The sequence below is a fragment of the Conger conger genome, chromosome 16 (genome assembly GCF_963514075.1).
Source record: "Conger conger chromosome 16, fConCon1.1, whole genome shotgun sequence".
NCBI classification, from domain to species: domain Eukaryota; kingdom Metazoa; phylum Chordata; class Actinopteri; order Anguilliformes; family Congridae; genus Conger; species Conger conger.
The window spans coordinates 15,272,899-15,288,021 of record NC_083775.1 but is presented as its reverse complement, the minus strand read 5'-3'; the positions used below and the strand labels follow the sequence as shown (position 1 = coordinate 15,288,021).

The following is a 15,123-nucleotide window of genomic DNA, read 5'->3' as shown; positions in this document are numbered from 1 at the left end:
CGTCTTCAGGTTTTCTCCTCCTTTAATGTCAGAGATGAGACAAACCCCAATTTCCACTTGAGTGAAGTTTTGGGCGCCAGGACGACAAATCTAATCAGGCAAATTTGTTGCATGTTCTCTGTTGAATATATTAAGAACATTTACACAAAGTTTGAGCCAAATTGTAGTGGTCACACCCCCACCACCACACCCCTCATTACGCATACCTGAGTCGTTTCAGTACAATATATGTTTATTTTTTCTATCCATGCAAGTCACTCTGGATAAGACCATCTGCTAACTGCTGACACTGATGTAAACCAGACCCAGTGGCATCTGACACCTGTGTCTTCATGTGGTCCTCGCTCGACATCTAAGTATATTAAACACTGCCACTTGCTGGGTAACGCCATTGGTTAATTCTGATGATAGCGTTAACGTTAGTTCTCTATGCAACAGTTAGCCCATTAACATGGCTATAGCTAACGTTAACCATAACCTAGATGAGCTGCATTTGATATTAGATGCGTCTTCAACGTGGAAGAATCTGTTGCACGCTGAAATTAACGTTAGCTTTTTTGTTGGTCGTGGTGAGGCTGGCTGGCTAGCTAGCTTACTAGACTAGACTGGCATGGATGTTTGTGTTTACCGTGTTATCTAACGTTAACTCAGTAGCAGCCTTGTTCAAGACCTGTTAAGACTTCGACTGACACACACGTCATAAAGTGTAAATACAACGTCGATGGATGAATATCATGACACATACCTGAATTGTTTCAGTACAATATATGTTTATTTTTTCTATCCGTGCAAGTCACTCTGGATAAGAGCATCTGCTAACTGCTGACACTAATGTAATGTAATGTACAGGCAAGTAGCTGTATAATGCAATTCAGTGTTTGACATTTGTTGTAAGTGAGGGTACTGCCCACTCTCTGGGTGAGGTTGTAAACGTCAGGCTGGGTAAGGTTGATCACATCACCCTCCCCCCCCCACCCCCCCGACCTCTGCTCAATGGCAGCTGATCTCTGGTATACCCATTTGGGGAAATGTGTAAAGTGCAATCACACCCTCTGCCTCTGTGTCAGCACTGTGTTGTGTTGGTATGAACGGACAAGCCAAATCTTCACATTTGTTCCCGAGCGGTGTAAATATTGGCTCCTTTTGATGCCTGAGCCGTGTGTGTGTGTGTGTGTGTGTGTGTGTGTGTGTGTGTGTGTGTGTGTGTGTGTGTGTGTGTGTGTGTGTGTGTGTGTGTGTGTGTGTGTGTGTGTGTGTGTGTGTGTGTGTGCGCGCGCGTGTGCGCGTGCGCGTGTGCGTGTGTGCGTGTGCGAGCGTTTGCTTAGTTTGGGCTTGTGGTCGTAACTGAGCACTTCTCCTGCTTGCAAAACGCCTTTGTTAACCCTCCATTTCGTGTCATCCATAAAGTTGTTTTCAGACTGTCTTTCTAAATGGCTAAATGTAAGGCAGTTAAATGGCCTTTGTTCGTATGACTTTCTTTCACCTTTTGTGATGACGTGAATGCAGAAATATCAAAGTACAGATTTCTCCCTTACCGTCAGAGGCATCTGCGTGATAAAGCCGCACTGTGTTTGTTTCAAAAAGATCCCCCTTTTACCAAATCTTTGGACAAGAGTTGGTGCAGCGTTGTTTGCTGAATACTGAGTTGGACCTGGTACTGACGTTCGCATTGGATTGAGGCTGATCCTACGCAGAACCGGAACGTGATTGCGCCCAGGATAGTCCGGAGTTGAATGGTTGCCCCGTTCCCAGCCGTAGCAGGGAACTCAGAAGCTCAGTCGAGCCCCACCGCATCTGTGAGGACCGTGGTCTGCGGTGCCATTTCGCCGACAGCACGTTCCACTCCCCGAGCTTGCCAGTCCCATCGCAGGCCGCGCCCCTCGGCACGTGAATGACCGCTCCCGTTTGCCGAATGTACCCGGACGAAGAGTCGTGGTCACTGTCCGTCGGTTTACCAAATGGGAGCACGGGTGAACGATCAGCTGGAGTCGTGGGCGTTTGCCCCTGCCCGGCAGCCACAGAATTGCGTCTGCGGTCTTCCGGGCGTGTAACTGGTCCAAAAGGTCACGATTTTCAGGGAGGTGCCAGCTCGCCCTCTTCAGCGGGGTCAGGGTCCGGGCCCTAGTGGGATGTGGACTTGTGGCTTGGCTCGTCAGAAGACTGAAGCGGTCCTGGAGTTTTTTGGTCTCGCGCACAGGTGTTAAGTACCAGGGCAGGCTTTCAGCAGAGTGCGCTAACCGCAAAGCTGAGCAGGACAAATAAAAGAAGCACTGCCCTGTCACAGAGCTCATAATGCTGGCAGTTGTTACTGAAGCCGCGCGAACCTGCCTAGTGGCAGAGAACGGGCAGCCCCTCAATATCCTACCTGCCCCACCGTATCCTACCCTGCCCCACCGTGTCTGACCTGCCCCACCGTATCCGACCTGTCCCTCAATATCCGACCTGCCCCTCCGTATCTTACCTGCCCCTCCTCCGGGGGGGTTTGTTTTTGACCCTCACTTGCCAGTTTTTTGATTGCTCAGGCTTGGTCTTTACCAATATACCAACTTTCCGTTTTTTTTTTTTGTAAAGTGTCTTCGACACCGTGTCTCTGCTCTAATAAAATGGAACTGGACTGGACTGGATCTGTTCAGAAAGGGAGGGGCGTTTCTCTGCAGCGCTGGCTTGTGCCTTTACACGCGTATGTTCCCGCTTTTCAGGAGGCTGGTTTGCACCAAAATTCCCACAGACGGCCTTTGTGCAGACGATGTTCATTAAAACCGTAGGACCCTTTGCCCTTTATTTTTTATTCGGAAAAATCCCTCTCATTATTTAATTTGCTCTGCCAAAAATATAATGGACCCCAACTCGTTTCTGGCCGTTGGGTTTTTGGGAACGCGAGCGCAGTTTTGGGGGCGATGGTTTAGAGACAGCTGGAGCCCGTGTGTCCTCCCTGGTCTCCTGGAACGGCGTGGAGCTGCCCTCTGTGCAGTTTGTGTGGCTCACACTGACCGTTCCTTCTGGATCTGGAGTGTGTTCAGGTCCTCCTGCAGGTCTCGTGATGCAGGCCGTGTTGTGGAGCCGCCGCTGGTCTCAGTGCGAGACGCTCACCTGAAACGTGGGTGCACCGCGTCACAATGCAACCGCTTCCACGTGACCCCGTTTGAATCGATTCGTCTCGTGATGAATCGTTTCATTTACTTGCCGAACTTTTATTTTGGCGCATCGAGGCACCGAACTTCATGACCGTACGAGTTAACCTTGAAAAAAATGTCTTATTTAATGTGTTATTTCAATGATCTCTTGAGTGTCAGTGGGCTTCGGGGGAATCTGTCAAATCTAATGGCCACTTTCACATTGCAGCAAATCTCATGGCGATTAATCATTATTAATCATATCATATTGTTATAAATTAGGATGAATTGCACGGCTTCTTTGTTCAGAGCATCACTGTCATATCGCGGCACCCGTCTTCATTAAGCAGATGCTGTCTGCTTGCCCTTCCTGAGCTGAGTCTCTCTGCGGAGTCAACTTCCTCAAGACTTCCTCCTCTGCGTCCTCCCATTTTTCTTTGCCACTGTTGCCCCTGGCTTGTGTTGCGGGGGTCGAGGCCCGGTTGTAGTGTGACGCCTATTGGGAGAGAAATCGTTTGTAATTTGAGCTCAGATAAAGTTTAATTGCAACTGCTTGATACATGCAATGGACATGGCTCTCTGTCCTGCCGAAAGGAAGCCATCCACTCTGCGTGGGCTCATTGGGACAAAAACGTGCCTGTAATGTCTCCAAAAGCTTCCACATCCAAAGCCGGGGATCTGTGCTAACATTTCTTTCCAAGGAGTGCGTGCGCTCCTAAGTTGAAAGACTTCAGTGCACACCAATGCATCCCAGTTCAGGATTGTCAAAAGGCACAGTTTACAGTGAAAAAGGTGCACCCGTAATGGCAGTGACAGATTTTCTGGTTTCGGGTTCATGTTAATGCACGACCCGTGTCCGTGAATGGGTGCGGTCGCCTCTCTAGTCGAGCAAACTACGAAAGTAACGTCACTTTCGGGTCGCGATTGAACTTTCGGTTGTTTTTTACACAAGTTTCTCTCGGAAATAAAATGAAATATGAAATAAAAACTCGTTTGACGTCCGTTGATTCCCACAGAACTGGCAATGCAATGGGCGTTTCATATCAGAAACCCTGACTTTAAATATAATCGTCTTCAGCCGGCCCAAGAGGGTGCCTTCAGTTTCTCCTGTAAAATAGAAAAATAAAAAACCTTCACAAGAGATGGACAGGGCTCTTCTACAGTGCTGCCATTTTAGGAAGACTTGTGTACGCTAACTGAAAAGAAATTGGTGTGCTTTCACATTTCTCTGCTTGGTAGCGTTATGCGCTCCTTGGAAAGCGCGCGGAGGACGGTTGCAGCCGCTTACTGATAATGGAGAGTAAAATAGTCCCCATCACTGCTGCACTGTTTACCAGCCAACACGCTGCCAAAATCCTTCTTTTATTGCCGCCAAAAGCAATTTATGTAAAAAGGGAACGTTACGAAGCGCTCCCAGTTCCTCCCGGTGCCGGTTATAAAGCTGACCCGCCCTCGGTTTGACGAACCGGGCCGAACTCGCGTCAGTCGCGTAATTTAGAATTTGTAGCCCGTTCAGGATATTTGGCTGATGCCGAGCGCACGTTTCCCAGCTGGAGAGCGGCGTTGAGCAGTTTCGGAGAGAGCGGGCGCCGAAATCTCGCCCCTGAAGGACATAAAATTGAATTTATTTCCTCCGGTCATGCCGCACACCATCTGCAACTTAAAATGTACACCCAACCGAACCGTAACTTTCCAATGGGTTTAAGTGACAAAAAAACGCTGCTGCAGTCCTGGAGTCCCAGGCCCTGGTTTCACCGGATGGCTTTCGGCCATAACCGCTCCGTCGCGACATCCCCGGTTTGTTGAGACTGCAGAGCGTTTTGTCTGTTTATTGACTGTGGCTTGGCCTCGTCTTGCGGAAAAATCGATAAGAACGTGTCAGGTTGTGAGCTGTGATGCGATCTGTCCCAGTTTGACCGCCTTCAGTCCCTGAGTGAATGCGCGCGTGCTGAACGATGGCCGCTGATGACTGCACTGCAATGCCGGGAAGGCCGTTTCTCCTGCGGAGAAGCGCGACGTTTCGTCTGCGAGCGGTTGTGGTAGAAATGCTGTTTAATCGCAGTCAGTGGTCACGGTCTGCCGCATTCTCGCTGATGCACTTGCTCTTCAGTTCTGACCCAGTGGACACACGCAGATGGTCTTGAGGTCTGAACCAGTGGACACCTGCAGATGGTCTTGAGGTCTGACCCAGTGGACACATGCAGATGGTCTTGAGGTCTGACCCAGTGGACACCTGCAGATGGTCTTGAGGTCTGACCCAGTGGACACACGCAGATGGTCTTGAGGTCTGACCCAGTGGACACACGCAGATGGTCTTGAGGTCTGACCCAGTGGACACATGCAGATGGTCTTGAGTTCTGACCCAGTGGACACACGCAGATGGTCTTGAGGTCTGACCCAGTGGACACACGCAGATGGTCTTGAGGTCTGACCCAGTGGACACACGCAGATGGTCTTGAGGTCTGACCCAGTGGACACACGCAGATGGTCTTGAGGTCTGACCCAGTGGACACATGCAGATGGTCTTGAGGTCTAACCCAGTGGACACACGCAGATGGTCTTGAGTTCTGACCCAGTGGACACACGCAGTTCTGACCCAGTGAACAGATACAGACGCACTTCAGTTCTGTCCCAGTGGGTAGATGCAGACGCTATTGGCTTCTGACACCGTGGAGGGCTACACATGCTCTTGGTTTCTGACCCAGTTGGCACATGCAGACGTTCTTGGCTGAATCCGTACCTCTGCTCCAGGTGTTCAAATGTGTGCCTGTGCGTCCAGCCCAGTGTTAAGAGCCGTTATGCCGTGTTTGATGTCTGTGCCCGCTTCTGTTGTTAGCATAGCTGCCTGCTCTGCCATGTAAATATATTTTCTATCCAAACACCACCATCCTTCAAACAGATTTCCCACTGATGAGTTTGACTTGCACAGCTTACGTTCTTACGTTTGTACAGCCGGCTATTTAATGGAGGAAGATCGGGATTCATCCCCAGCTGGGAATCAAACCTCAAGAGATGCAGGTCGAGATCACTAACCATCATACTTTCCTGCCACCTCTTTCTCCTGCTGCTCGGAATTACAGGCACGGCGGTCGCTGTGAGCTCTGCGCTGTTCCTTGCCCGCGGCTCAGGAACACGAGTGCATACTGCCCCGGCGCTAAACTTCCGATGTCCAACCATCAGCCCCCTCTGTCAGAGTTTCTGCCAGAAAGCCCTGCTGACAGAAAGGAGAACATGCGCTTGTGGCATGATTAATGGCACAGTTGAACGCCGTTGCAAGCAAACAGAAAGTGCAGTCATTATAACCGATGGTTTGTTGACATTGCACCCGATGTGGTTTTGCATCTGACCTGCCTGCATTGTTCATGCTGTAACTCTGAACAGTGTGTGATGGGCTAGTACGTGGTGGTATTTTCCTCTCATCTCTTATTCTTTTGGTTGGACCATCATATGCTGCTGAATAACTGTCCATTTTCTGTTTGGCTCAATTTTATTTGAACACAAAATTCTGCCTGGAGACGGGGCTTGTAAACGCAAGCGCATCTATTACAAATGTTCTAACTTCTAACTGTTTTAAATTGCGTTGTTTCCAACAAATAACCAAATAAATGAACTAATAAGAGATGCAGGCTTCTGCACACCTGAATCGGACAGAGCTAAACGCTAAATGTTATCCCATTCCCTCTCTTTTCGATTTCCCCTGCGGAGCTGGAACCAGGCTGGCTGGCTCTGTTCTGGTTCTGGGTGGTTTACTGGTTGCTTGTTTTATCTGGGGCTGGCTCGTGTCTGCTCAGCCCTGTCGCGGTGCTGGTCTTGGTGCGCTGATGAACACGCTCTGCGTGCTGTCGGAAAGACTGCAGCACTTCCGTCAGCATGAGCACTAAAAGACTAGGGGAGGACCTTTGGCCTGGCGGTGACACGCTGTCTCTGGCTCTCGGGGAAACCCCGGTCTCGGGCGGCGCCGCGCTGGTTCGAGCGCGGAGCGTGATGTCATGCGTGGAGCGTGATGTCATGCGTGGAGCGTGATGTCATGCGCGGAGCGTGATGTCATGCGCGGAGCGTGATGTCATGCGCGGAGCGTGATGTCATGCGCGGAGCGTGATGTCATGCGCGGAGCGTGATGTCATGTCATGCGCGGAGCGTGATGTCATGTCATGCGCGGAGCGTGATGTCATGTCATGCGCGGAGCGTGATGTCATGTCATGCGCGGAGCGTGATGTCATGCGCGGAGCGTGATGTCATGCGCGGCGGGCCGGGCCGATGTCATGCGCGGCGCGCTTCCCTCTCTGTCTCTGTGGCCCGTTCCCTCCCCTTCCTCCTGAAACAAGCCCCCGTAATTCAGGCTGGAGCTCAGCGTGACGCTAAAGGCCAGTTTGTCGTCCGGCGACAGAGCCTGGCTGCTAAGGACATTAACCGCGGTGTACGTTGGGCGACAGGAGAACGTTTGTGAAGGTCCTGCGATGGCAGGTGAGCGATGTGGTCTCTGAGCTGACCCTATCGGTGTAAAACGCGCGGGGGCGTGTTGAAGCTCCCTGGTCTCAGTGCGACGTGCGGCCCGGGACCCTGGGAGGGTCGCCACACGCTGGGCTCCGCGCCGGGACAACGAGGGCGCGGATAATTGGCCGTATGGCCCCTCGCGGCTGCCCACGCCCCCAGCGTGCGTTTGGGAAGGGGCCTTTGGCACGGCACGGGACGGGGCTTAGGTTACACACCCCAGGCGGGGGGGGGCAGTCATTAATGTGACAGAGGGCAAACACACGGCCCCCCATTCAGCCCATCTGTCACCGGCCAGGCCCAGGGAACCAGCCAGTCAGAGCCGCGGGGAGGAGGGGCCGGCACCCGGAGGGGAAAGGTCACCGGAGTCATGCCCAATCAGCTTTTGCTGAATCGCTCTTCAGTGCTTCTGTTGGACATAATGTGCTGTGTTGAAGACATGGGGCGAACCCTCTCCCCTCAAATGAGTGCTCACTGGAATACAGCAGTCGAAGAAAGTCAAACATCACATCACTGGACTCTCTCGGAGATGGAATAAAATGGATTTCGTTGTTGATGATGGATCAAGATCAAATTTGTAAAAAAAAAAAGAGAAAAGAAAGAAGAAATGACCGTGTCTCTGCTTTGAGTTTTATATTAATCTGATTCTGATCTGAATCTGATTCTGATCAGTTGTAATATCTGGCTCGTGCGTCGTAGTGCTTTGGAAGTTTGAATGGGGATTGGGGGGCTGAGCTTGTGAAGGAGGCTGCTGATTTAGCTTCCTGCAAACTGCCATGACCTTTATTTGCGGTTGTTGTCACATCACTCACCTATGGAGACTTTTACACCATTTCAGTTTTACTGTGTGTTTTGTGATTGGCCCTGGCAGTTTTTCTGTGCATTGAATGGCATTAAAATATTCATTACATTACATTACATTACATTACATGGCATTACATTACATTACATTACATTACATGGCATTTAGCAGACGCTCTTATCCAGAGTGACGTACAACAAAGTGCAAATCAAACACAAGAACAAGTGCAAAGAGGACCTGAGAGGACAGTACAGTTCCGAGTCCTAGTGTAAACACACAGAAAATCAGAACCCTTGAAGAGTACGGCCTGTAGCGTAGTGGTTAAGGTAAATGACTGGGACACACAAGGTCGGTGGTTCTAATCCCGGTGTAGCCAAAATTAGATCTGCACAGCCGTTGGGCCCTTGAGCAAGGCCCTTAACCCTGCATTGCTCCAGGGGAGGATTGTCTCCTGCTTAGTCTAATCAACTGTACGTCGCTCTGGATAAGAGCGTCTGCCAAATGCCAATAATGTAATGTAATGAGTACAATCAACTTTCAAACTAGCATACCACAGTTGGCAGCTAGAATACAACAATACAACAGCCAATAAAAACAATAATACCTATACAAGTAACAATATCTATACATAAGTGCCATTACAGTCTAAGGCTAATCATGGTGGTGAGTTGGGGAGGGAAAGGTGTAGCCTGAAGAGATGGGTCTTCAGTCTGCGCTTGAAGGAGGTCAGAGACTCTGCCGTTCTGACATCCACCGGGAGGTCATTCCACCACCGTGGGACCAGGACAGACGGCAGTCGTGAGCGTGAAGTGCAGGTGTGGCGAGGGGGAGGCGCCAGACGGCACGAAGTGGCAGAACGGAGGGGTCTTGTTGGTGTATAGGTCTTGATAAGGGATTGAATATATACAGGGGCTGATCCTTTAACTGCCTGGTATGCGAGCACCAAAGTTTTAAATTTGATGCGAGCCATAACAGGCAGCCAGTGGTGGTTGCTGAGCAGGGGGGTGACAGGTGAATGTCTGGGAACATTGAATACCAGACGGGCTGCAGCGTTCTGGATCAGTTGTAGGGGTCTGATGGCAGATGCTGGTAGGCCAGCCAGCAGAGAATTGCATTAGTCCAGGACCTTTGCTTGTACAAGGAGCTGAGTGGAGTAGGTGGTGAGAGGGTCGGATTCTCCGGATGTTGTACAGGAAGAACCTGCACGCCCGGGTCACCGTAGCGATGTTCTCGGAGAAGGATAGCCTGTTGTCCATCACCACTCCAAGGTTTCTTGCACTAGGGGATGAGGTCACTGTGGAATCCCCTAATGAGATGGAGAAATCAGAGAAGGGAGAGGTTAAAGCAGGGATGAAGATTACCTCCGTCTTACCTGGGTTGAGCTTTAGATGGTGGTTGCCCATCCAGCTCTGGATGTCTCTCAGGCAGGCGGAGATACGGCTAGAGACCTGTGTGTCTGATGGGGGAAAGGAGAGAAAGAGTTGGGTGTCATCGGCATAACAATGATAGGAGATGCCATGAGCAGAGATAACGGGGCCAAGGGATCTCGTGTAGATGGAGAAGAGGAGGGGTCCGAGGACTGAGCCCTGGGGGACTCCTGTAACAAGGAGGCGAGGGGTTGACACTCCTCCAGCCCAGAACACCTGGGAGGACCGGCCAGAGAGATAAGATTTGATCCACTCTAAGACTGTGCCACAGATCCCTGTAGAACCCAGGGAGGCTAAGAGGATAGAGTGGTTGACCGTGTCGAACGCCGCAGAGAGGTCAAGAAGGATCAGGACAGAGGAGAGAGAGGTTGCTCGTGCAGCCTGAAGGGACTCATTGACAGAGAGGAGTGCGGTCTCCGTCGAGTGGCCAGGTCTGAAGCCGGACTGGTGGGGGTCCAGCAGGTTATTCTGTGAGAGGAAGGAAGAGAGTTGGTTGGAGGCGGCTCGTTCAATGGATTTGGATATACAGATATACAGTGGTAGTGCACTCTAATGTTTGGGACAAATATATTTTTTTATTCTTGATTTGGCTCTGTACTGCACAGTTTTAGATTTTTTATTAAAGCGATTCACATGTGGTTAAAGTGCAGATTCCTGGCTTTTATTGAAGGGGATAGTTGTATATTTTATGGGTTTCAGCGTGTGGAAGTGACTGCACTTTGAGTGTAGTGGAGCGTGAGTGAGCGAGGTGCGTGAGTCGTGCTCTTTACCCCGCCCCTCCTCCCTGCCTCGCCCCACAGACCCTGAATGCCCCCGCACACCCGCCATTACGGAGCTGGCGGCCCGCCAGATGTAAAATATATCATCGCCCATAAAACCTGTCTGAGGCAATCCAAAACGGGCTGGGGGTGTGGACTCGACGGGCTCGTTCCCAACACGCACGCACGCACACACACATATATACACCCCACATACATACCTACATACGCACACACACACACGCCATACACGCCACACACACACACACACACACACGTATACACACACACACACACGCCACACACACGCACACACACACACACAGTGCACACACACGCCACACATGCGCACGCACACACACCCCGCAAGCGCAGAGACACACACACACACACACACACACACACACACACACACACACAGACACACACACAGACACACACACAGACACACACGCACACACACGCACACACACGCACACACACGCACAGACACGCACAGACACGCACAGACACGCACAGACACGCACAGACACGCACAGACACGCACAGACACAGACACACACACAGCCTCAGTAACGATTCCACAGAAAGCCAAACCTCCGTCTGGCCCTTTCACACATTGGCTCTGAGTGGCCCCCACCGCCTCACGCATGGCGCTTTGAGGGTGCAGGCAGTTTGAGTTTTGAGTTTGCATGTGCGCTGTATTTTCAGTTAGCTGTAGAAATATGATGCCTTGGCTTTGTGACATCGGTGCCAAATAAATTCTACCTCGGACATGTATTCTCAAGGCATATTGTTCATTTCTATTGTTCCTGTATTTGATGTTGTGATACTCCTGCTTACAGTAGCTTTCCTCTTATCAGCACGTTGTTCAATAACTTCTCAACTGGTTGGGTAGCTTTGTGGTGGCATACCGGGCTGCTGTGTAGATCTAGCCATTCCTTAATCATTCTGCAGCCCCTCAACTTCCTCCTTTGTTCAACCTCTGTGTGTGCGTGTGTGTGTGTGCGCGCGCGCGCTTGCATGCTCGCGCGTGTTTGTGTGTGCTGTTGAATTGAATTGTTGAACTGTGATTTTTATTGCCCGTCGACAGCCCTCCTCGCCAGCTTTCTTGTGAACCTCTGTCCTCACCAGAGCACCCGTTTCTGAGGAGTTATGAATGGTCTCGCAGCAGTAACTGTTTGTGCCCTGTAAGCGCCCTACACACCCACACTATCACTCTTACTATTTCTGCCCTCACGCAAGCAGAACGGTTTCGCTCTGTTCTCAGTGCTGTGTCCAGGCTGGGGGTTTGCTGTGTTCCGGGCTGTTAAAACCTTGCTCACAGGGGACCCTGAGACGTCCTGAGATCATTAGCTGAGGCAGTGAAACGCAGAAAAATGAATATTCTCTCACGGAAACGAGATGTTTTTTTAAAACCTTTTTTTCACTTTTTGTTTTCACTGGCACATGAAATTAAATCGCTTCTGTGACTTTATTTTCTTTTCTTTTTTTATACCCGTTCCTTTTTTTACGTCGTCGTTCCGATTTTTTATGGATTTCACGGGCGTTAATTTCCGGGGGCCCGCGACTGAATCCTGACCTTTCCAGCGCCCCTGTTTAGTCTCGGGGACATCTGTGTCCTCAACACCAGGGCTCCCCTGCTGCCCCCAGGGGTAAATCACCTGCCCTAACTGCCCCAGGGGCTGTGGCAGCACTGCAGTGCAATGACGAGACCTGGCGGTTGCAGGTTTGAGTTCCGAGCAGTAGCACTTGAGCAAAGAACCCAACTCATCGTCCTCAAGGGTAGAGAAGCGCAGGGTTTCCACCCTCCGTTCCCCTGGGAGTCATGTGTGAAGACCCGGCCAATCAGCAGCACTCATTCTTAGTACAAATTCAGACACGTTTTTTATTTATTTTTATAAACACTACTTTTTGCAAGGAGTGTGTAGGTCACTCTGGATATGATGCTCTGCTAAATGGCCACAAAGTAAATTTCCTCTCGGAAATCCCTAAAAAGCTCCTCTTGCCGGTCGTGTGTTTATGACGTGCAGTCTGGCAGTTGCAGTGCTGTGGTTTATGTGACGTGACCTCATCTGTTAGTTTGACCGATGCTTTTGTGCGAAGCCCCCCCCCCCCGCTGTGGTGAGTAATGGCCGACGACACCCAGCATGAAGACCAGGGAATTTCAGCCCGAGCGCAGAGCGGACGGGAGCTGTGTCTGCCCAGCACACGTGAGCCAAACGTGAAGAAGATCAGGGGCTTTTAACAGAACGCTGTTCCGAGGGTCGCTGAGAAAGGTCTCCACTGAGGTTCTGCGTACTGCAGACCCCCCCCCCCCCTCTGGGGAGACCCCATGTCCACTCTCATTTGGTGTTTGGAATGCCCTACCTGGTCACGCTTCAGCATCTTCCTCTTTTCTGCCCTCTTTTCTGCCCTCTTTGTCTGTCTGCCTGCCTGCCTGCCTGCCTGCCTGTCTGCCTGTCTGCCTGCCTGTCTGCCTGTCTGCCTGCCTGCCTGCCTCAGTCTCAGTCTCAGTCTCAGTCTCAGTCTCAGTCTCAGTCTCAGTCTCAGTCTCAGTCTCAGTCTCAGTCTCAGTCTCAGTCTCAGTCTCAGTCTGTGTAATCAGTCCTTATAAATCTGATCTGCCCCATTAGGACAGCGATCGCAGTCCGTCTTGCCGCCTCCGGCTGTCAGCGCCCCGTCAGTGAGGTGTATCGGGGTGTCTCGTTCAGTTCATTTCACAGGGAGAATGCTTCTCTGCCAGGGTGAAGGTGCCTGGCTGAAACCTTCAAGTCATTTGATTGCAGCTCCCGTTTCAGCGACCGGTCCCTACGATTGAAGCGTTGTTGATTCACGAAGCATTACTTGAAGAAAAGCCGGCCTTTATTATCGTATCGCGATAAGGCTGTTCACTTCAGCCCGTCTCGGCTTTGCTCTCCGATGACCCGCAACGTTTACGGCGGTAGGGTGTTTCCGCTTCAGAGGTAAAAGGATGACTCATCTCGTTTCGGAGTGAACCCTGTGACTCAGCGAGACGGACGGGAGCCAACGGGCACCCGAGAAAGCGCTTCCGTGTTTCAAAAAAGCACAACACAAAGCAGTAAACGTGAGAGGAACTGGACTGCCAAATTACAAAAACTAGAAAACGTTCACGGTACCAAAACCGTATATGGCACAATAATCACACAGGGACGATGTTTTATAATCTTCGGTCACACCATCACCGGCTCAAGGTGCACAGCGGGTTTGGTTTCCATGCTGACAACCCCCCCCCCCCCCGACGATGGCCTTTCTCCACGGTCCGCTGGGAGCTTGTTAGCGCTCCGCGTTAGCGTGCCGTGCTCATCTGTTTCACTGCGATCGGATTCCGCTGAAAGAGCCCCGGCCAACCACAGGAATGCCGCCTGCCCCTCTGCCTCTCCGGGGCTCTCATTGGCCAATGGGATTCGTCATCGCTGATCTAGCGGAGCGACCCTCCAGCGCTAGGTACTGGTAGCTTTCTGTGCGCTGATGCAGTCGCTTACCCGGAACGGAGACACCGGGGGAACTCACCATAATGGCGGTCACACAGACATGGTCAACAGTTGGCTGTACCACAAAAAAAAGTACCGCAAACAAATTTGACCATTTTAAATGACTTGTTTGGGTTTGTCTGCATGTATAAGGTTGGTTTAGGTGGGTGTGTTTTTTCGACTGAGCCTTGTTGCAGTCTTTCGGTGTGATGGTGTGTGTCTGTGGACTGTAGATATTCCCCGGCTCTGTGAGGCGGTTTCGGGGGGTTGGGTCCCCTCAGGATTGGGGTAAGCGGAAAGTTTGAGCTCCGGTTTAGGGGTCCGCTCGGTCGGGGGTGGAGGGGGGGGTGGCGTGCAGGCCGGAGGAGGCGACACGGCGGACTCGTGGCGCTGGGCTGAGCTCCCTGACGGCGCTCCGCTCCACCGGCTGCCAAACCCAAACAATACTGCACACTGGCCGCTCTCCAAGAGAGGGGTGTGTGTGTGTGCGTGTCTGCATGTGTCTGCGTGTCTGTGTCTGTGTCTGTGCATGTGTCTGCGTGTCTGTGTCTGTGTGTGTATGTCTGCGTGTCTGCGTCTGTCTGTCTGTCTCTGTGTGTGTGTGTGTGTGTGTGTGTGTGTGTGTCTGTGTGTGTGCCTGTGTGTGTGTGCGCCTGTGTGTGTGTGCGCCTGCGTGTGTGTGCGCCTGCGTGTGTGTGCGCCTGCGTGTGTGTGCGCCTGCGTGTGTGTGCGCCTGCGTGTGTGTGCGCCTGCGTGTGTGTGCGCCTGTGTGTGCGCCTGTGCGTGTGTGCGTGCGCATGTCTGTGTCTGTGCATGTGTCTGTTGTGTGCGTGTGTCTGTGTGCGTGTCTGCTTGTGTGTGTGTCCGTGCGTGCATGTGTCTGTTGTGTGCGTGTCTGCGTGTGTGTGTTTGCGTGTGTGAACGCTGACTTGGCAAAGAATATGCCGTCTCCCTTGCTTTGAGTTTGCACAGGGAGGGACAGAGACTTGTGTCAATTACTTGCACACATATACACACACACACTCACGCAAGGCCGTG

At 51.6% G+C, this 15,123-nt stretch overlaps 1 protein-coding gene across 1 annotated transcript in view; it reads left to right on the top strand.

The window, feature by feature from the left end:
- The window catches only part of crebbpb (CREB binding protein b), a 55,290-nt gene that overhangs the window by 3,587 nt on the left and 36,580 nt on the right, over window positions 1-15,123 (top strand). The gene's annotated exons all lie outside the window — the stretch shown is intronic.